The sequence below is a fragment of the Mus musculus genome, chromosome 3 (assembly GCF_000001635.26).
Source record: "Mus musculus strain C57BL/6J chromosome 3, GRCm38.p6 C57BL/6J".
NCBI lineage: Eukaryota > Metazoa > Chordata > Mammalia > Rodentia > Muridae > Mus > Mus musculus.
Window position 1 is genome coordinate 128,200,866 of NC_000069.6, and position 22,777 is coordinate 128,223,642.

The 22,777-nt window shown below is 40.4% G+C and overlaps 1 long non-coding RNA gene across 1 annotated transcript in view; it reads right to left on the bottom strand.

The window, feature by feature from the left end:
• The window catches only part of D030025E07Rik (RIKEN cDNA D030025E07 gene), a 114,591-nt gene that overhangs the window by 83,851 nt on the left and 7,963 nt on the right, over positions 1 to 22,777 (bottom strand). Inside the window, exon 2 of the long non-coding RNA NR_045704.1 lies at positions 10,654 to 10,741. This is a non-coding gene — a long non-coding RNA (RIKEN cDNA D030025E07 gene). The remainder of the gene's footprint in view (positions 1 to 10,653; positions 10,742 to 22,777) is intronic.

Genomic DNA, 22,777 nt, shown 5'->3' on the forward strand with positions numbered 1-22,777 from the left:
GGAGAATGCAGAGTTTATCAATCGGGAGGGGAGCAAAATCATGATAGATAGGAAACAAACATCACGCTTACTCAGCACAAAAGCAAACACAAGCCAATCATGATTGATCACATCAGAAAATAAAGTTGCACTGGTTTTGGGTGAGGTTATGTGGGCTTTGCTGTGTAAAACCCTGATTCGTTCTCCCCATGGTAGACTGCCCCTGGTATCTTTCTTGAAAGTTCCACCCCACATCTCAGTAGTTTTCATTGTTATTAGTAATGTTTAAGTAAGACATATTTTAGCAGAGAGTAAATATAAAGTGTTAAATGTATTTGACTTAGGCTAGCTTCCATGAAGCCCAGAGAGGCATTAGATATTCTGAACATCAGCTCCAAATGTCTCCAACTGCGAGATTTTTCCTACAATTTCATTCTCATAAAAGCATCAAACATTTTACGGAGTAAACCAGACATCCATCTGGTTATTTTTACTTAACATTCACTTGGCTTCTGGGTACAGTAGTCACATCATTACAAGGAACTTTCCAAAGAAAAGAAAATCCCTCAACTATATGAACAACTAACAAAATATATCTTTTACATTTGGCTATCTGAATGAAGAAAATATTTTCATCTTAAAAATTCATTTTTCTCCAATAAAACTTGGTTACCATAATCCTAAGTAGAAGCAATAAGACTAATATTTAATTTCTTTCTAGTAAATGCGGTTGTTATCATTTTACTAACTTGCCTGTCAATGATGAAACCTCTCTCCTCTGGGCATCAGCATGTACCCAAGGATGAGTGTCAGACCCAAAGCTTTACTGCACACATGTAACTGTGGCTGGTAAAGTGTTTTTTCCATTGCCATAACTCTCTGTCTGACTTCAGTTGAGGAATATCACTGGCAGGAAGTATTTATTGGTTACTTATTCTGCATCAAACATAGTTACAAGTCTGTCATTGATGCTTTCGAAAGATGGTGTGAGGACAGCATGTCTCTATTCCCATTTACAGGGAGCTGGGGCAAGAAAGGGAAGGCAGGGTGTGGTGTCTGAGGTCGTGCTATGAAGGGTACAGTGAATGTGGGAAGAGGAATTTCTATTCCCGTCTTGTTTCTGCCTCAACACTCCCGAGTTTCTCAACTATGACTCCTTCTCTCTTAGTGAAGTTCGAAGTGTGAACTGAAGATTAAGATAGACTCCAGGACAAACCACAGAGGCTTTTACGTAATACAGACTCAGGAAAGAAATCAACGTTTTATAATTTCCTTTCATTCTCAGATGAATTTAAAAAGTACATATTATATAATGATACAATATTTTAATCCTGGTGAATTTAAATACATGGAAAACTATAGAGTTCTTTTCAGCTAAGTGGACATTCAGTACTTTTTCCCAGCCAGAATAATTTATTTTAGGCTTTTCTATCCTGGCTTTGGGTCAATATGTATAGAAGGACTATGCCGAAAGAGATTTAAAAGCTAATTGTTTCTATTTTTTGTTTATGGCTGTTTTGCCTACACACGTCTGTGCACCATATGTGTGCAGTATCTGAGGAGGCCAGAAGAGGTCGTCGGATCCCATGGGATTGGCGTTGCCGTCGTCCTGAGGCATCATGTCAGTGCTGGGGACCAAACAGTCAGCGCTCTGAACCACAGAGCCATCTTTCCAGTCCCAGAAGCAGATTTTTAATGAGAAACACGTGTATGGGCAATTTTTAAAGTCTCTGACAGCAATACTTCACAATTTACATACTATAGTTAGTTTTATAGAAATATTACTGCTTTCGTCTCACAGTTTTTCATGTTGTCTAATACAAAAATTGTTTTAAGACTGACGAATTTGTGTGGATCTTGCTGTTAAATTCCTAAGATAATTAAGAGTACGAAATTCTGATTGGGGTAGTGTCGATTTTAGGCTTCTCCACAGAGTGATTTTGAAAATGTAGAAAATAAACTCAATAAGCAGTCTTCAAACACTTAACTCGAAAGAGGCTATGCAAATATAAACCATTAAACCAGATGCATTCTAATTGATCTAGCTTTTTAAATATAGCCAAACATTACCAAAAATGTGTGTGTGTGTATGTGTGTCTGATGTTCATGAGCGATAAATTATAGTACAGAAATAGATTCTATGATGCTGCAGTCTTCGACCCGCAGAGACAAGAATGACACGGTTCACGCAGCAGCTTCTTCTTTTACTTGCAACAAGGGCTCTACTCACAAAGTAGCGGCAGCTGACCTCATCTCGCTCCACACCACCTCATCCAATCAGAATCACACACGCTCCAGGCACGAGCTCAGGTCGGTCACAGATAGGTTGACAGATCCGGATCACGAGGAACAGTCTAACTTGGCAGGCAGCTTATGCATGCAGTTTCACTGTGCATGTTCGGGCAAGGCAGTAAACATGTGGGGTTCACAGGGTCTGACAATGGGCCAGGGTGCCATCTTGGCCCATGCGGCAGCACCCGCTTACAGTACTATGATACATATTTGGAAGGTATACTTTCTTAAATTATGAAATATAAAAGTAGCAATATGTGTACCTGCTCAGAAAAATTGTATATATCAGTACCTCTCAGCTTCTTTTACCTATGTTTGTTCATCACCTAAACTTTCTGGTTGCCAGTGTTCTTAGGACTCAAAAAGTACTCTATTATGACTTGAAAAGATCTTTTTTTTTTCCATTTTTTATTAGGTATTTAGCTCATTTACATTTCCAATGCTATACCAAAAGTCCCCCATATCCACCCACCCCCACTCCCCTGCCCACCCACTCCCCCTTTTTGGCCCTGGTGTTCCCCTGTACTGGGGCATATAAAGTTTGCAAGTCCAATGGGCCTCTCTTTCCAGTGATGGCCGACTAGGCCATCTTTTGATATATATGCAGCTAGAGTCAAGAGCTCCGGGGTACTGGTTAGTTCATAATGTTGTTCCACCTATAGGGTTGCAGATCCCTTTAGCTCCTTGGCTACTTTCTCTAGCTCCTCCATTGGGAGCCCTATGATCCATCCATTAGCTGACTGTGAGCATCCACTTCTGTGTTTGCTAGGCCCCGGCATAGTCTCACAAGAGACAGCTACATCTGGGTCCTTTCAATAAAATCTTGCTAGTGTATGCAATGGTGTCAGCGTTTGGATGCTGATTATGGGGTGGATCCCTGGATATGGCAGTCTCTACATGGTCCATCCTTTCATCTCAGCTCCAAACTTTGTCTCTGTAACTCCTTCCATGGGTGTTTTGTTCCCAAATCTAAGGAGGGGCATAGTGTCCACACTTCAGTCTTCATTCTTCTTGAGTTTCATGTGTTTAGCAAATTATATCTTATATCTTGGGTATCCTAGGTTTGGGGCTAATATCCACTTATCAGTGAGTACATATTGTGTGAGTTTCTTTGTGAATGTGTTACCTCACTCAGGATGATGCCCTCCAGGTCCATCCATTTGGCTAGGAATTTCATAAATTCATTCTTTTTAATAGCTGAGTAGTACTCCATTGTGTAGATGTACCACATTTTCTGTATCCATTCCTCTGTTGAGGGGCATCTAGGTTCTTTCCAGCTTCTGGCTATTATAAATAAGGCTGCTATGAACATAATGGAGCATGTGTCCTTCTTACCAGTTGGGGCATCTTCTGGATATATGCCCAGGAGAGGTATTGCTGGATCCTCCGGTAGTACTATGTCCAGTTTTCTGAGGAACCGCCAGACTGATTTCCAGAGTGGTTGTACAAGCCTGCACTCCCACCAACAATGGAGGAGTGTTCCTCTTTCTCCACATCCACGCCAGCATCTGCTGTCACCTGAATTTTTGATCTTAGCCATTCTGACTGGTGTGAGGTGGAATCTCAGGGTTGTTTTGATTTGCATTTCCCTGATGATTAAGGATGTTGAACATTTTTTCAGGTGCTTCTCTGCCATTCGGTATTCCTCAGGTGAGAATTCTTTGTTCAGTTCTGAGCCCCATTTTTTAATGGGGTTATTTGATTTTCTGAAGTCCACCTTCTTGAGTTCTTTATATATGTTGGATATTAGTCCCCTATCTGATTTAGGATAGGTAAAGATCCTTTCCCAATCTGTTGGTGGTCTTTTTGTCTTATTGACAGTGTTGAAAAGATCTTTTTTATCTTTTGTGGTGTGTACACATATGCCCCCATGTGTGTGTGTGTGTGTGTGTGTGTGTGTGTGTATGTGTGTGTGTGTGTGTCTGTTTGTTTGTGTCTGTCTGCTGGAGATTGGACCTAGGGCTTCGCATAATGCTAGACAAGTGCTCTATCACTAAGACATAACATGAAATGTACCATTTCCAGTATACAATTTTGTGCTATTAAGTATATTTACATTGGTTTATAACTCTTGCCTCTAGGTGGACTTTACATTGAAACTCTGTAACTATTGAACAGCCGCTTTCCTACTCCTGCTAAACCCCAGACTCTCAGGCTTTTTCCTGCTTCCCAACTCAATGACTCTGCTCCAGATCCTTTATGTAAGCAGAATCATGTTTTTTTTTTTTTTTTTTTTTTTAACATTTTTGTGCCTGGCTTGCTTCACCTGGCACAATGTTTTCAAGGATTGCACTATTCTGGAAAGTCTCAGAGTGTTACCTATTTCTGAGGCTGAGTAATATCCCACGACACGTGTGTCTCTTGTTTTGTTCATTCCTGTGTTGATGGACATTTGAGCTGTCTTCTCCTTCAGCTATTGCTTTCAACATTTATGTTGAGTCAAAGATTTGCGTTGAGTGTTTACTTTGATTTTATTTAGATACGTATTTCGAGGTGCAGGTGTTGTATCAAAATAATTCTCTGTAAATAACTTTCCGAGGAGATGACCTCAAGATAGTCCATGGTGGATTTATAACTTTGTATCCCTTCCAGCACTAGACAGGGGTTCAACTTTTCTACCCCCCTAATAAACTTTTTATGTTTCCCTTTAGTACCTTTCCCTCATTTTTCCTTCCTCCACACCCTTCCTAATGGGTATAAAATGCTACCTCATCTTAGCTATCCCTAATGACTAGTGTTGGTGTCGATGAAGCATTTAAGTGCTTTCAGTAAATTACAACAAGCCCTCTAAGACCCACACTAATATTCTCATCTTCCAGAGCTTCTAAATATTTGGACACTAAGTCAACAATGTAGGAGGCAAGGCAATGTGACACGAGGTGTCCCACCTGTAAGCAGTGGCGCTGGGCAATATTCTCTAAATTGGAACCCAGTTACTGCCCACAGGGATGAGGGGGCTGTCGCTGAGCTGCGTTTCTGTAACTTGTTCACTGCTGCCTTCCTCATCACTCACAGCAGAACCCTGATTGCACCAGATGCTGGGAAAGCATCTTCTGAATAAGTCAATAATTCTTGTGGCCTCACTCAAAATTAGCATGGCTAAGTAGACATAGGCCCTTTGATGAAACTAAATGATGGATCTCAATCTATATATCATTTTCTGATTTTTAAAGTATAAGGAATAATATACCTATATATGTACACATATTATCAAAGTGTATACCGTATAAATCTATAGTTCTGAATCATTTGTAATCACAATATAATAGGAAACTACAAAAGTGCTAGAGAAATAAGTTTTGAAGCTCAAATAGGGATCTGCATGCCCTTTAATTTGTACTGCCTGAACCTGGAATGTTTTTGAGGCTCTCTTAAATAAGAATTCAGGAATTCAGACAACTACAGTCACTGGGCTTGTTTGTGAGGTATGAGGAATGTAGTGTGAGGACTTCCATCACATATGTACCATTTACTGTAAGATTCCAGTTGTTTGAGTGGTTGCGTGTAATCTGTGAGGACAGCCAGGCTTTCCCTTGCAGTGTGAAGGCTCTTTACTGGGTCCTTTGTGTGCCTCTCATGCTTTGTAATTTGCTCTCATTTAAAGCCACTGGGGTGGGGGGTGGGGTGGGGCAGAGCAGAATGCCTTTGTAATGTATTGCAAAAAAGGAAAGTGGACCAATGTCTACAGATAACTCAGCTTTCCTATGGCTTGTAAGAAGATGTAGAAACAGAGTTGTGCCTTATTTACTTATTTTTAGATAGCTAAAATCGTTGTGAAGCCGTTTTTACATAAAACATCAAGAGAATCCTATTTTCTTTTTCTATTTAAAAACTGTAAAAGATCTTGGAGATTCCCATTCTCTATAATTATTATGGAGTAAACTTCTCTGTAACATCAGGGCATCATCGATGCTACCTTGAATGAAATGCCAATTTCCTGTAAGGGATGAGGCCTCACTGGAGAATCTTCTCACCTCCACGCCACTGTCTGTCCATGGATCTGTTGTGTTCACACTGCCTCTCTAGATGGCAGCATCTGCCTTACAGACAGCCGCCTAGTTTTCTCTTCTGGGGGCCACTTCTTTTTTCTTTCTTTTCTTTTCTTTTCTCTTCTTTTCTTTTCTTTTCTTTTCTTTTTTTTTTTTTTTTTTTTTTTTTTTTAGGAAGGTGTCATGTGTACTTCCCTGACTCTCTAGTAAATGAGACAGGCAGAGAGACTCATAGGTGAAATAGGAAGGTGGGTTGTATAAATCCTGTCTCTCTCTTCTCAGCCGAACCCTGTGTTTCATCCACATCTGTTCATGGACAAGTGGGGGTGCACAAATGAAAAGCATCAGTAGAAGATCCTAAGGCTCCTAAGATCCCCAGTTCCTGTTCACCCTGTCCACGTTCACCCTTATGGTTCAAAACCAAGGAGCTCAAGAAATTAAATGTGTGAGAGAGAGAGAGAGAGAGAGAGAGAGAGAGAGAAATGTGGGAGAAAGAAACATATTGTTTTCATAGATGAAATCTTTCGAGAATAAATAAAAATGTTGTATTTAAAAAGCAGAAACAGAAACAAAACCAGGAACCCCTAGTTTCCTTCCAGAGTGATCCTTGAAGAGAAGTATTCATTCATTATATAGAAACAGAAACAATGGCTCCAGGTGTTTGGGGGTTGCCCATCTCAGTGCAGAGGTGGCAGGGAATATGGTCCCAGCACAGGACTGGGAAGTAGCTGGCTATGGCCCACCAGGGTTTCTTTGCTTGTATCTGGTCAGCACTGCTGATTGGGGGCTCTCAATCAGAAGGACCCCAGACTTGGCTTAATGTTTGCTGCAACTACCTCAGCACTCTCGACAACGTTTGAACAAGGGGTCTGTGGTTTTATTTTGCAGGTTGTTACTCTTGGTGTATTTGTAGTAAGAGTACACCTCTTAGATTAAGAATGAGTCCATAAAGGAAGGCAACGGGGGCTGGGGTGTGGTTTAGTGCTGTGGTATGTATTTGACCTTGGGTTTGACCTTCAAAACACATTCTAAGACATAACAGTTTAATAGATACTTTGCTATGAATGAAGCATCAAGTCAACAAAAAGCTGTTCTAGGGCAGAGACTGAAGTGTAATAGTGCCATTCTGTTAATCACCCAGCAGTTGGCTTAGTTCTGCAAACCTAGCCCTAGCCCTAGCCCTAGCCCTAGCCCTAACCCTAACCTTAACCCTAAGGTTGGAACATGTATAAGTAATTCCATAGTTTTCATTAATCAAAAGACAATGCACTTAATGTCTTATATCATTATGACATATAATCAGCCATAATGGTCTATAATTAGAACATTCCTAAGTGTTGGGAGATAGATCATTATAGTCCAATCAAGGCATATGGTCCTTAGAACAACTTTTTTTTACAAGAACTTACATTGTTTAAAAAGATATCTTCATATAGATAAAGAAGCAGAGATGAAGGGAAGAAAGAAGGAAAGAAATGGAGGAAGACTGGCAACATGGGAGAAAGGCAAAAGAAATTTTTCTCTGTATATTTGGTCTATGGGATTCGTAGGAATATATGAGAATTAGGTTCATAGAAGTCTAACTAGCAGATTAAAAATGTTAGAGTTTAGTTTAGGGTAGGGAATGGGTGGTGAGGACAATGCTCTTGGGGATGGGGCCGGGGAGTATGCATGGGATGTGGGACAGTCCAGATTGGACCAGGATAGGAATAAAATTTGGAGTGTAAATAAATAAATAAATACAAGATTTAAGAAATGTCAGTTTCTTGAATGATGTATGGCTGCCTCTGGGCTAGTGGATTGTGTTTTAAAATGAATCCACGAGACAGATGAACCCTACACAGAGCATTGGTAAACTAGAAAATCAGATAACACACATAATCCCCACCCTGGTCTTAAACATAAAGATCATCACATTACTCAGGGTTGGAGAAGAGGGGAGTGTATTAGTAATTCACATTATTGGCTGCTTTTGACCTGAATCACAAGGCAAAAACTTCCATTCAAGAAGCTTATAACTCTGAATGGACACCAAAATACAAGGACTGGTATGCTGCCTTCTCGTATATAGTGATGTTATATGTGACTGACTCAAAGGGAAGTATGTGTAGGGTTTAAAATGCTCTTGAAAGATGAGGCAATTATAACCAAGAAATTGATTTTAAAACATCTTCCATGTTTTAAACATGTTCCAGGAAAAAAACAAGCAAGAAAAAAAATGGCCAGGAGTCTTTCTTGACTCTGGGGTTTGGACAGAGGGATAATCCTAGCCAGCATCAGGATAAGGCCCAGAGATAAACAGCTATTCAGCTAAACAAACAAGCTATAATTCTATTCCACCCTGACATTTATAGGAGCAGTCTGTAAATTTCTCTCAAGCTGATAGAATGTCCACAATTCATAAACATTGAAGCAAACTGCATATTCTAGATATATGTACAAAGGAAAGACCTCAAGGTATAATCAGACACATATGCGTCATACATAGTTTCTTTCTGACTTACAACCCTGTCTTCTTTTCCCAGTTGGGAAGATACATCTGTTTCTTCTCCCTCACTTGATAGGATCCAGGAAAAGCCAAGCTTTGGAGATATTTCTCTAGAACATCCGCGATCAGTAGATGTCTCAGCACATAAATCTAAGACGAACCCTTCTGGGCAGATACCGGGAAGCAATTTGGCCCATGGCATCACCTGGCCTCTGCTTCTTTCTACCCAGAGATGCTTTGTAAGGGGCCATGCCAACACTGCCAGGACCCTTGTCTACTGTTTCCCTAGTGCCTATGACAGAGGAACACACAGTATTGAAAGAAGAGGAGAAGTGCCTGTGGAGGTCTGTCTATGTGTTTCTGAATGTCATCACCGTGAACAGTCAAGTCTGAACTTGAATCAAACTATATAACACAATGCCATTAGGTTAGGGTTAGGGTTAGGGTTAGGGTTAGGGTTAGGGTTAGGGTTAGGGTTAGGGTTAGGGTTAGGGTTAGGGTTAGGGTTTGACTGATTCTGGGATGGCACTTGTAATGGAGACGACATCTTTAGGATGCTCTTCTCTGGGGAAGACCATTTGTCTTTCTCTTAGCACTTTCCATTTGACCGTGGTTCTTTGGGCTTTAAGCCCCTTGAGCTTTCCCCATTCCATGTTAGCATGCCCACTGGTTTCCTCACTGTGTCGGTCTTGTTTTGGCAGCCATGTTGATAAGACTCCATGGGTGTAGCTTCTATGACATTCCTAGAAGAGACTATCTCACAGCAAACCTTTCCATGCCTCTGGCTCTCACAGTCTTTCTGTTTCCTCTTCTGCACTGATCTCTGAGCCTTAGGTGCAGGAACTCATTAAAGCAGCATAATTCCCAACTACATTCTAAATTCGCCTGTACCCACAGATAAATGTAATCCTCTCTCTTCATCAGAGAAACTTCCCTTTGTAACAGATGGTGACTATTTCCCGAAAACCACAACTGATCAAAATGCAAAGAGTGAGAGAGATCATGTGGAGCCCAGTGCTAAGTGATCCAGTTACAGCCCAGTTCCTGCACCTGAGGCTCAGGGAGAGAACTGTGTGAGCATTTTCTGAGGCCCCCCCTAGAGGAGTCAGAGCACACAGTGCTATTTTGCATTCTGTTTCTGTGGCTAAGGACCATGACCAAAAACAACATGAAGAAGAGAGGGGGAAAGGGTTCTTTGACTTCCATGCCCTGATCATAGTCCATCAGTGAGCAAAGCCAAGGCAGAGGACGAGCAAACTGTGATCCTGGAGACAAAGTACTTAGCATGTTTTTTTTTTTCTATTTCCCATGGAGAGAAAAAGATAGCATTAAGTAATTCTTGGATTGGTTTTTGTCAGAGACATTTCCTGATTCCTCTGAGAGTTAAAAAACCGTATGCTGCCTCTAGACTCTTAGCGTTCTTATCAAAGAAAGCTTGTGAGACAGCAGTTTACAGAAAGCAGAATTTTAAAGGCATTCTGCCCTTTGACTCTACTTTTGAAATATTCCTACCATTTCTTTGCATTTTGAAACAGGCCAGGGTCCTTCTAAAATAACAAACAAGTTGACATGTTTCTTAAGATCGCTTGTGTTTCTTGGAATCTCTTGAATTTCTTTGTAGTTTCCATTATCTACCTGAAGTTACATTTGAGGAGCCAAAGTATTTTGATTTTAAAGCCTCTAGGTGTCTTTATCTGGCTTATGTGGGCTTTTGTTAAGAGGAAGTTGACCATATTCATAAAAAGTAAATTCCTTTGGAATTTTAATGAATAATCACAATTCTTATGGTCGTCATCTTTAAAGATGACATTTTCTTTACCCCAACATTGGAGATGACAATTCCCAGACTCCAACTCTAGACATAAAAATGGGTCCACCATTGGAGTGACACCTTATAGGACTTACCATTTAAGATGCCACCACTGGGGACCCACTATAGGAAATCAGATCACCTGGAGATGTCACTGGGTCTGTTGTCTGGAGATCTTGTTGCCTGGTGAAATATATTTTAGAGAAATGTCAACAACCTTTCAAGGCTTCACATAACTGAGGTACTGCAGCTCTGCCAGAGGCCAACCTGCCCTGCCATACTCTGGGAAGTCATTTCTTAAGTGACCCAAGGCTCAATCAGGCATCAGGAATCATTTTCACGCTTTAGTTTGTTCTCTCTTTTGTCATTAGCTCATGATATGGAATGTTTACATGTTTCATAAATATTAGTTAATTAAAAATAATAATTTCTGGAAATTTGGAAAAGACCCCCATCAAATTTTTAAGCACTTTCAATGATCTCCCTGCAATGACAATATTGCAGAATTATGTTCTCTGAGCATATGTCACAATCAAGTGTCTTCTTCCCTTCCTCTATAGAAAAGGCAATAAGCCATTTAAGGAAAACTGTATTTGTGTTATTTTAATAATTCTTTTACCTTTGTTGAATGAATGTTTTGGAGCAAAGTTATGTTTATTGTTATAATTGGATAATATGTGACCTTGATCTGAAATTTGTCAGCATACAGCTTGTAGATTATTGAAACTTGCTTTTCTGGTGATATCTTTCAGATTAATCGGTACTTTCATGGCTTGTTGTCCTGTGAGTGAAGATTCTAAAGTTTTTACTACAACATGTCATGCTTAAAGCCAAGCTATGGGCATGGCAGTGCATTTATTCCCTGGCTGCAACAATGCTGGGCGTTTGGATGTTTTGTTGCAGTAGACAGAGCACTTGGCTTTGTTTTCTGTAGATGGCATAGTGCCATTACCTTCTGTCCTCCTGGAATAACACTTCTCATGGCCATGACTCTTGCCGGGGCTCTTGCACTGTTTCAAGGCTGAGAAGAAGTGGCCCAGTGCCAGCTCTAATTAAGCAATAAGACACTCCAAGCACTATGTCCCAGGATTACTGCATGTCTGTCTTAAGTGTGTGCCACTACTCAAGAAGTGCAATCGTGCTTTAGAAACTGTGTCCTCTGATGTGACTTATTGCCATTTGGAAGAAGAGCAAAAGGGAGGAGGAATCTTCTTTCTCAAGCACTGGATGAGAGTCTCTGTGTGTGACTTTCTAATCCCTGCTATGAAGGAAACAACATTGGCCCAAGGATGCTACAGTCAGACATCGGACATTCTATCCACACCTGATCTAAACACAACACAGGCTTGTCTGCCTTTTCTCACTGTTGCTTAGTAAACAGAATGAATAAAGTAAGTGTGTGTGTGTGTGTGTGTGTGTGTGTGTGTATGTATGTATGAGTGTCTGTATGTACACGTGAATATGTATGCATGCTGGGACCAGGTTTGGATGTTAACATTGGATGAATTCCTTAATCATTCTGACCATGAGTTTTTGTTTTGTTTTGTTTTGTTTTGTTTTGTTTTGTTTTGTTTTGTTTTGTTTTGTTTTTTGATGCAAGGTATCTCATTGAGCTCAAGAGATCAGCAGCTGTCTAGACTAAATGGCCAGCTGTCTCTGAGTATCTGTCTATTAGTAACAGTCAGTCACCAGCCCCTACACTTAGCTTTTATATGGGTTGTAGGCATCCAAGTGTCGGAGGAATCACTCTGGGCACCTGGGTTTTAATTCAAAAGTGTTTTTGTTTGTTTGTTTTTGTCTGTTGTGTGGATTTCTTTATCAGACATACATTTAAACAACATTAGAATTCTTTTGCTGTTTTAGGAATCACAAGATGAACTTTGATGAACTGAAGGTAACAATGTGACTCCAGTTCTCATGGCTGAGTGGCACAAGGTTTAAAATGTGAAGTGGTACAAAGTTAGATGTGAAGCCAGGCTGTGTACCCAGACTATCCACTTTTAAACTGTGTATCATCAGAAAACTTGCCAGTGGCTTTTGGGCATCTTATGATGTGCATAATCTGGAATGATCTGGTCCTAGTTTCATATGATTTTGGCTTAAGTGGGAAGTATGCTTGCCAGTGGGGGGGGCCAGGGGAGGGAAAATGGCAGAAGGAAGACAGGTTATTGACATTAGACTCAGTAAAATGCTAAAATGTGTTTAACTTGGTGATAATTGAGACAAAGATGATAAAATTTCATTTATAAATATTATAGTGTATGAACTAATTTAAAGTTTCATGAGAAAGTCAGTGTGCTTAAGTATTAGAGGGTTTTATGATTTTGTTGGTGTCCCTGGGCAAGAACTAGCCTTATCTGTTAGCTTATGATTGTGCAGCCCACTGGGTTCCACGTGACTTAGTACAATGTGTGTGTGTAACTGGACACTGATACTGTGCAGAGACTAACACACAGATGTGTGCCGAGATCAGGAAGCATGAGTATGCACATTGCATATGTGAGTATGTACAGGCAACAGACAATGAGAAAGATAGATGAACATGCAAATGTAACCAAATTTGTATGTTAGCAACTGGTCAGCCTAGGGAGAGAGCGACGGTTTAGTATGCACAGTTGTTGCAAATTTTCTGTAGGTTTGGAATATTTCAAAATTGTTGAAGGGAAATAATGAGTCATTATTGCACATTTATTCAAAACCTACTTTTCCTTCAATAAATATACTATGGTAAAAATAAAAAGGGAGATGGGACTGTGCCCTGGAGTTGTTTACTTGAGTGTTTACAGTCTGTTAATTTAAATCCAGTAAAGATGAATCAGATCGCTTCGTTTTGAAGAGTTGGCCATATTCTAGATAATTGTTTTGCCATTTAGTTCTACTGGGTACTACCAGGAAATCTTATTTACTTGCTATGTGAGAAAGCCTGCTACAAAGAACTATGCGCATTTAAACTAGGGGATGTGACCATTGCAGGGAAGCCAAGTCACCGAGTAATGCATAACCTGTGTGCTACTTTTATTTTTATTTTTTTAAAAAATTTTTATTGGTTATTTTATTTATTTACATTTCAAATGTTGTCCTCCTTCCCTATTTCCTCTCCTATCCCATCCCCTCTCTCCCTGCCTCTATGAAAGTGCTCCACCCCCCACTCCTACATTCTCTAAATCCCCCTACTCTAGGGCATCGAGCCTCCACAGGACCAAGGGTCTCCCTTCCCATTGATGCCAGATAAGGCCATCCTCTACTACATATCCATTTGGAGCCATGGGTCCCTCCATGTGTACTCTTTGGTGGTTTAGTCCCTGGGAGCTCTGGATGTCTGGTTGGTTGATATTATTGTTCTTCCTATGGGTTTGCAAACCCCTTCCGCTCCTTCATCCTTCCCGTAACTCTTCCATTAGGGTTCCCATGCTCAGGGCAATGGTTGGCTGCAAGCATCTGCATACCAAAAGCAATCTACAGATTCAATGCAGCCTCCATAAAAATTCCAACTCAATTCTTCACAGGGATGAAAAGAGCAATTCTCAAATTTATCTGGAATAACAAAAAAACTCAGGATAGCATAAATCATTCTCAAGAATAAAAGAACTTCTGTGGGAATCACCATCCCTGACCTCAAGCTGTACTACAGAGCAATAGTGATTGGACATAGTTCTACTGGAAGATCTAGCAATAACTCTCCTGGGCATATACCCAGAAGATGCTCCAACTTGTAATAAGGATACATGCCCCACTATGTTCATAGCAGCCTTATTTATAATAGCCAGAAGCTGAGAAGAACCCTGATGTCCTTCAACATAGGAATGGATACAGAAAATGCACATTTAATGAATTCATGAAATTCTTAGAAAAATGGATGGATCTGGAGGATATCATCCTAAGCGAGGTAACCCAATTACAAAACAACACACATGATATGCACTCACTGATAAGCAGAAGCCCAGAAGCTCAGAATATCCAAGATACAATTTGCAAAACACATGAAGCTCAAGAAGAAGGAAGACCAAAGTGTGGACACTTTGATCCTTTCTAGAAGGAGGAACAAAATACCCATCGAAGGAGTTACAGGGACAAAGTGTGGAGCAGAGATGGAAGGAAGGACCATCCAGAGACTGTCCCACCTGGAGATTCATCCCATATACAACCACCAAACCCAGATACTATTGCAGATGCCAATAAGAGCTTGCCGACAGGAGACTGACATAGCTGTCTCTTGAGAGGTTCTGCCATTGCCTGACTGATACAGAAGTAGATGCTCACAGTTATCCATTAGCACAGGGTCCCCAATGAAGGAGCTAGAGAAAGTACTCAAGGAGCTGAAGGGGTTTGCGGGTCCATAGTAGGAACAACAATATGAACTAAGCAGTACCCACAGATCTCCCTGGGACTAAACCACCAATCAAAGAAAATGCATGGTGGGACTCATGGCTCTAACTTCTTATGTAGCAGAGAATGCCCTAGTCGGTCTTCAATGGGAGGAAAGGCCCTTTGTCCTGTGAAGTTTCTGTGCCCCAGTATAGGGGAATGCTTGTGCCAGGAATCAGGAGTGGGTTGGTTGAGGATCAGGGGGAGGGGGGAGAGGATAGGGGATTTTCGGAGGAGAAACTAGGAAAGGGGATAGCATTTGAAATGTAAATAAAGAAAATATCTAATTAAAAACAAAAACAGAAACAAAAAAACTTCATAGCATTGGTACAGAGACAGGGAGGTAGATCAGTGGAACAGAACTGTGCACTAATTTTTAAAACAGATTGCACTTCTCAGAAGTAAAAAAAAAAAAAAAAGTGGTTAAAAAAAAGCAGTCACTACTCTTTTAGTGGACCGAGCTTCAGTTCCTAACACACATACCCAGTTCACAACTGTTTGTAAGTTCAGTTCCACAGGGTGTAAGTGGCCTGCAGGGGCACTCTATGACTTAGGCAATTGGGTTGACTCGAGCAACTAACTGGTAATGAAGAAACCACAGGCACACAGGGAAAAACTGGGATGGGGTGGGTTATACACCAAGATAGAGAAGAGCATCACTAGCTAGGAAACTCCGTTTCCTAGTGTGAACCAGGAGGAGGTGGGATAGCTAATTATGGTAGGAGGTCTTTGTTCAGGAGCTGTCTCAGGTTGGACTCACTCCAGAGGAGGAAACTGCTAGTGAGTTTCTGCCTATAGTGCATGCTCTTAGACGAGGACACCAGAGGTGTATACTTTCTGTGCTGATTTTAGCTAACAGTCAATATTAGTCAACATTTGAGTTCAGACCAGGGCCCGGTGTTGCCCTTTGCCTGTGCTTGACCCAGGGAAAGCCTTGCTATTCCCATGGGTCTGTGACATTGGTGTCCTTGACATGGACATGCTTGTGACAATAATCCACATTTAGTTAGGGACTTCATTTATTCCCCATTGGCCCCTTTCATCTGCAACGTGCTGCCCAGACTCCTTCAGGGTGTAGTCTCCTGGGAGCCTTTTATGTTGTCCAATCCCTTAACTTCCTTTTCTGAAGCCAGCTAGTGAAGACAGACTGCTTTAAGAGGGGTCATCTGGTTAGCACAGGACTATCTACATAATCACTTTGCTTTAAGGTCAATTGATTTGGGACCCTCATTATATCTGAAAAATCCTTCACTTCAGTGTCTAGATTAGTAGTTGATTGAATAATTGGGAGAAAGTGTGTATAGAGCAGAGGTTAGAATCCTGCAAGTGCTTTTCCTAAAACTTTGTCTGCCATGTAGCTCACTCCTTAAACTATCCTGAATATGAATCATGTAAATATCTTCTATTATTGCCTTTAATGCATTTATTAACTTGACTGTATAGCTAGATATTTGTTGCCTTAGCCTTGTATTCTGACTTTACTATTAAAAATGTCACTTTCTCTTCGTATTTTTGGGATAAAAAGTAAAATAATATTCATAGTAATAAAAAAATAAATGATAATTTTGCGTAGGATACTTTCTGAGCTATAAGCTTATCATTAACACACACGTCAAGTAAAATTTGGCAGAAATTCAACTTCTCCAATTATGGCATTATGTCCCATTAATTGAGAAGCCAGATGAAGGTGAAGATATTAGATGAAGTAGCAATGAGTTAGTCTGATCTCTGATGTCAGGGCCATGGCCCTGTGTGTCAAGGGTGCACAGAAGAGGCGTAGGAGAAACAGTTGCAGTGATTGATAGCCAGGAGCCTCACTCAATTATCTGATAGCACTACTCACTTTGTGTAAGAACTGAGTCTGAACTGTGGGAAGAGTGGCTGGCTTCCCTTCTCCTGTGGCGTGTTCCTTAGCCTGCATGCTGCCTTTCCTTCGCTGAGGTATCTTACTGAATGACACTGTCACTGATGTAATCTCCACTTCACCCTTTCCCCGAGGCTTTCTCCCTTCTTTCAGTTTACTTAGGTTTGACAGGGGACCTTCATAAAATGTTGCTGATGTCCCTTTTGGCTCTTTATAAGAAAGGATTACCAATCAGAGGGAGGTATGCTGGGGCCAGGGCATCTGAGCTAGGGTGTGGGTCTGGATCAGTCACCACAGCCAAGTGAAGGACACTTGAGCATGTCCTTCAAATGCCCGTTTCCTTCTCAGAAGAGTGAGTCCAGTGTACTCCAAAGGCACTGCCAACCCTAAAATTCCATGTGGCTGTAAGGAAAGATTACAGTTTTACAGATGAGTTTATTTCAAACCCGAGCTTGTCCGTCCCCCATTGCTTCCCACTGGAGTCATTTCTCTCTTCTCTCCATGATCTAAAACTGCAGACGTGAGAAGTCAGCCCTCCTCTGAACTATGACTGATACTTGCCCACTTGAATCACATCCAAATTCCTTTAAGGGGCATTCAGAACATTTATAAGCCAGTGCAAAGTCTTCAAGGTGAAAGGCAGTTTTCCCACAGCCTGGCATATCTGATGCTCTTGCCTAACAATGTTTCTCTGTCTTGCCAATGCTTCCTTATAAGTTCTCACTGTGCCCACATCCACCCACTTAGATGTATGTTTTCACTTCTCCTTGCTCTACACACAACAGTCCTTCTTGCCCCTTACCATTCATCCCAACTTTCAAATTCTCCCTCATTGCTTATCTTTATGACTCTTTTTCCTGTATATTTAAAATGCAACTATTTTCACTAATTGGGATTACAATCACAACAATAAAACCCATGGCCAAAAAATAAGTTGAGCAGAAAAGGATTTATTTGGCTTACAATTCCCCATTGTGGTCTATCGTTGAAGGATAAGAACTCAAACAGGACAGCAACATGGAGGCAGGAGCTGATACAGTGGCCATGGAGGGGTGCTGCTTAGTGTCTTGCTCATCATGGCTTGCTCAGCCTGCTTTCTTATAGAATCTAGGACCATCAGCCCAGGGATGGATCCACTTTTGATGAGTTGGGCCCTCCTCCATCAATCATTGACTAAGAAAATGCTCCAATCTTTCCTGAAGCCCAATATTATGGAGCCATTTTCTCAACTGAGGCCCTGTTCTCTCTGATGCCTATAACTTGTGTCAAGTTAACAAAAAATGAACAAGCTCAACACTCTAGATTTTTACATTTAGATTTTTCACCTTTAGTGCTTATAGATTGTCTAAATGTTAATGACAATATATATTAGATAAACTTATTAAATTCCTATCAAGTATTGAACATAATTCACTCCTTAAATGCTTTGCTACCTCTATCTTGTTATTCTTGTTTTGTGGATAAAGAGACAAGAGACACACGTAGAATAATAATAAAAACAATCAGCAAAGGTGTTTCTGATGGCACCCAGTATTTTAGGCCCTCCAGGTCTTTCTGAGCCTTGGCTTCATATTTACAAGGACCAGAACACACTGCTAAGGGTGCTGACCATTAAGTGTGCTGACCACTAAGGGTGTTATTGTTTTCTGTTTGTTTGTTTGCTATTGCTATACTTGGCAGTTAAAATTGCATTTTATATTCATTGTATACATCAAACAGACCTGATCCTGGGGCTTGACAGGTATGTGTGGGAATTCAGTAAGAATCAGTTGTTTTAGAGGGATGAAGCCATATGGCTCAGGACTCTTAAATATAAGAGGTTATAAACATAATGAGGGAGATATAAATTTATTGGTCAGGTAGGAAGTTTAAATGGTTTTAATAATACAAAAATGTGGAATATTACAATAAAATGTATGTATATTTATATATACAAAGAAATTTTAAAACTCAAGAAAATTTATTTTTGTGTCTGTAATACTAAGTGAAAGGTTAAGTTATCCACTGGGTATGCACTTAATATGTATGAGTAAGATTTTATTAGTCATATTAAGGTCAACATGAAAGGAAAATAGAAGGCTACATGCTATATTTTAACATTAATTTTTTAAAAAGATATTTTCTTTTATTACATTTCAAATGCTATTCCAAAAGTTCCCTGTACCCGCCCCCTGTCCTGCTCCCCTACCCACCCACTCCCACTTCTTGGCACTGGAATTTCCCTGTATTGGAGCATATAATGTTTGCAATACCAAGGGGCCTCTCTTCCCAATGATGGCTGGCTAGGCCATCTTCTGCTACATATGCAGCTAGAGACATGAGCTCTGGGGGTACTGGTTAGTTCATATTGTAGTTACACCTATAGGGTTGCAGACCCCTTCAGCTCCTTGGGTACTTTCTCTAGCTCCTCCATTGGGGGCCCTGTGTTCCATCCAATAGATGACTGTGAGCATCTACTTCTGTATTTGCCAGGCACTAGCATAGCCTCACATGAGTCAGCTATATCAGGGTCCTTTCAGCGAAATCTTGCTGGCATATGCAATAGTGTCTGGGTTTGGTGGCTCATTATGGGATGGATCCCCCGGGGACCATCCAAAGAATTAACATTAATTTTTAATGCGACTTCAGGATGGTAATCTATGGTCAGGACAGAGGATTTGTTCATTATTCACACAACATTTTTTTTTTTGAGATTGAAATCTAAGAAACATAAATCTAATTATACTTTTAGGCTTTTGTAACTGTTGTTTGATTTTAGTTTTTCTTTGTGAGATAAAAATTCTCTCTCTTTGTGTATCTAAGGCTGTCCTGGTGCAGCCCAGGCTCTCTTGGAATCCATGGTGATGCTCTCACCTCAGCCCTTCAATTGCCAGGATTAGGAGGTGAGCCATCCTGCCCAGATCAAATTGCTTTGTATGAAACAAACAAACAAACAAACAAACAAACAAACAAACAAACAGATTTTATGGTGTACAGTTGACACATCAATATGATGTTATGTATGCATGTATACATACATACATACATACATACATACATACATACATGCAGATAGTAAAGAGATTAATATAGAAAAGTAAAGAAATCCACCCACCATCCCCCCTCACAGCCAGCTTGGGTCTGGCTCTTTCTTTTGGTTTTATCTGGGATATCTTGCAGGACCCTTTTCTGAAATATGTTTTTTATTTAGGTGCACCATGCCCTTGGGTGACTTTTAGCAAGCTGAAGTAGGTTTTTCTTAATATTCATGGGAGAATGCTGCACTGTTGTAAGTGGAGATTAGAGAACCCTTTGGCACGTCTCTGCAGCACAGCTTGTCACAGCCTCATAATAACCGTGAGGCTGACATTCAGGACTATGAACTCTACCTCCCAACGCGTTCAACCATGCCGCCTGAGAGTGCTGATGTGAATCTGTTCTTCACAGGAGAGATTTGATTTTAATCTGTTAATTAATTCAAAAGACTAGTCATATGAAAAACTTCCTGGATTTCTTTGACTTATCATTTTCGCCAATGATGAATGCCAGTAAACCAATATTTGAAGACAAAAGCTAAATTTCTGACATGTACTATTCTCAAACATTGTCTGTGAAGTCCTGATAATTGGCATGACCATTGGAGGATGCCAGTGGATGATGAAACAGTGTGCGAACTCTGCCTTGCACGGGAGAGTGGGGGTGGGGTGGGAGTATAAAGCTACCAGAATAGTGGGAGTGGACAGTGGTCTGTAGAGCCACTACAGTGGTGTCTGGGGCAGGACTCTAAAACTACCTAGAATGCTGTCTGGGATTTTTCAATGACCAGGTAGACTCTGATAGAAGGGAGGGCATTTGTCTGTCTTGTCTTATGCTAGTAGATCTGCCTTTTGGATCAATATAGTCTCCCCCCACCAAAGCCTTACTTTGGTTTTCTTTCTTCTTTTTTCTTTTTTTATTCCAACCCACTATTTTTATTGATTATTTGGGGATTTCCCATAATGCATCACAGTCACATTCAATTTCCAATGCTGTCAGATCCACCCCCAACCCTTGTGACCTTCTTCCACAGAAAAGAAGAAAGAGAAAAAAAAAAACAACTACCAGGTCCATTGTGTGGCGCCCATACAGGCACTGGAGCATGCTCAAACTTTCAGTGGCCGGCCTCCTAGGGAAAGCTGAGCCCTTCCCCAGCTGCCCTCCTGCCAGAAGCCAGTGGGTAAGGAGGAAAGTCAGATCCCAGTTTTCAAAACTGCTGAATGCATGGGGAGCCATTGTAGAATAGTAAGTAGTCTGTACTCTTGGATATGGTATTTTAGATCATGCTGGGCAATACAAAAGGTTAAACAAATAAAATCACCAACTTTCTTATGGGACCAACCACACATTTTTGAGAGAATAAAGAGAAATTGAAATAGAAGACCAACGCTAAGCTAGTTTGTTAAAAGCATCTCAATCAAAAGCAATTCCTTTACAAACAGCTTTTTGATGGTGTTTGTTACAGTAATTACGAGCCCCTCATCCTTTGCCTTGTATAAGTCTTAGCTACACATCGATGAAAAAAAATCAATGTCTCTTTTATAAAGACAAATACTTTATTGATAAAAGATGAACTTTTAAAGACGTGTGCTATATATTTTTTTTTTGGACAGAGTGAAAAATTGCCATCATAAAACCAAGGGTTTGCTCTGTGATTAAAAGTATTTCTAGAACAAATAACTTGTGTGCGTGCATGTATGTGTAACTAATGCAATTAATCTTCATGCTAGATTAACTTGATAAAATATTGACCTAATTTGGGATTAAGAGATTTCCAGTAACATTTTGCACCGAAGGCTGCGACATGCCTCGTGTCAACTCGGTAAAGACAGAATCAGCCCCCCTCCCACGCCCTCTTCAGTTGGGGGCGTTCCTGAGCTGCTACTTGGACAGTGTTTGGATGACCAGCAGGGAAAGGCACAGCAGGTTGCCAGGACACTTTCTCAGGAAGCTCAGTTGCTCACACTGCTCAGAACCTTGCAACGGGGCAACACACTCAGCGGCGCATTACACATGTCCAGCTTCTGCTCCTCAAGCGAACGTGCTAACTGGCTAGTAAAACAAATTGTCTGGAAGCATTTAAAGCGCTTTATTACAACTCCACATTGTCATTTAAAAACATTGTGTAATTGCTTGCAAGTGTCAGGCATTTTTCTATTACGTGTAAAAATTTGAAACAGCTAAATACATTCCAATTATTTTTTTTGTCTCATAATAAACTTTACTTTTTTTTTCCAGACAAATCGTTACCATGTATCCTAGTTTGTGCTCCAGTTCACAACCCCTTGGTCTTACTTCTTCAGTGCTGGGATGGCATGTGCAGCTACTACACTGGCTGGATGTTTAATTTTTTTAAAATACTTTTGGTCATAATTTCTTGAGAGTTAAGAAAGATTTTTTTCCAAACTTTTTTTTTTTCTTATAGATTACTATAAAGCACATAAATTCTTCTTTACCCATGGAGTCTGGAATAAACCCATTTTAACCCATGAAATATAAAACAAATAAGTGCCTTTAAGGAACTGTATGAAAATTATAACTGTGAAGGAAAGAGAAGGCAGTGATGGGCAAATCTTTACTTTTCCTTATCACATTTGTACAGAGCACAGTTACATGGAAGGGAGTGGGAAGAGTCCATGCTACCAGCTTCTAAGTCAACGAATGCTTTATAGGTGTTGGTGTGTGCACGAATAGCCCAGACTGGCTCAAATATGTAGAGAGAATAGAAACTATGATCATAAGAGGGCTTTGGAAGATTATAATTCAAGACTTCACAAATTCAACTATGAACCTACCCCCTATCTCCTGACTACTGGAAACCCCTCCTGTTACATTTGAAGGCTCTTAGAAAGCAAGCACATCTCTTAGAAAATCATCACTTGGGATTTTTTTCATAATATCTTTTATTATGTGCTTTTCTCACAATGACCCCCATAATAATTAGTTTAAGAGCTGGCTGATAATAATTAGTGAGT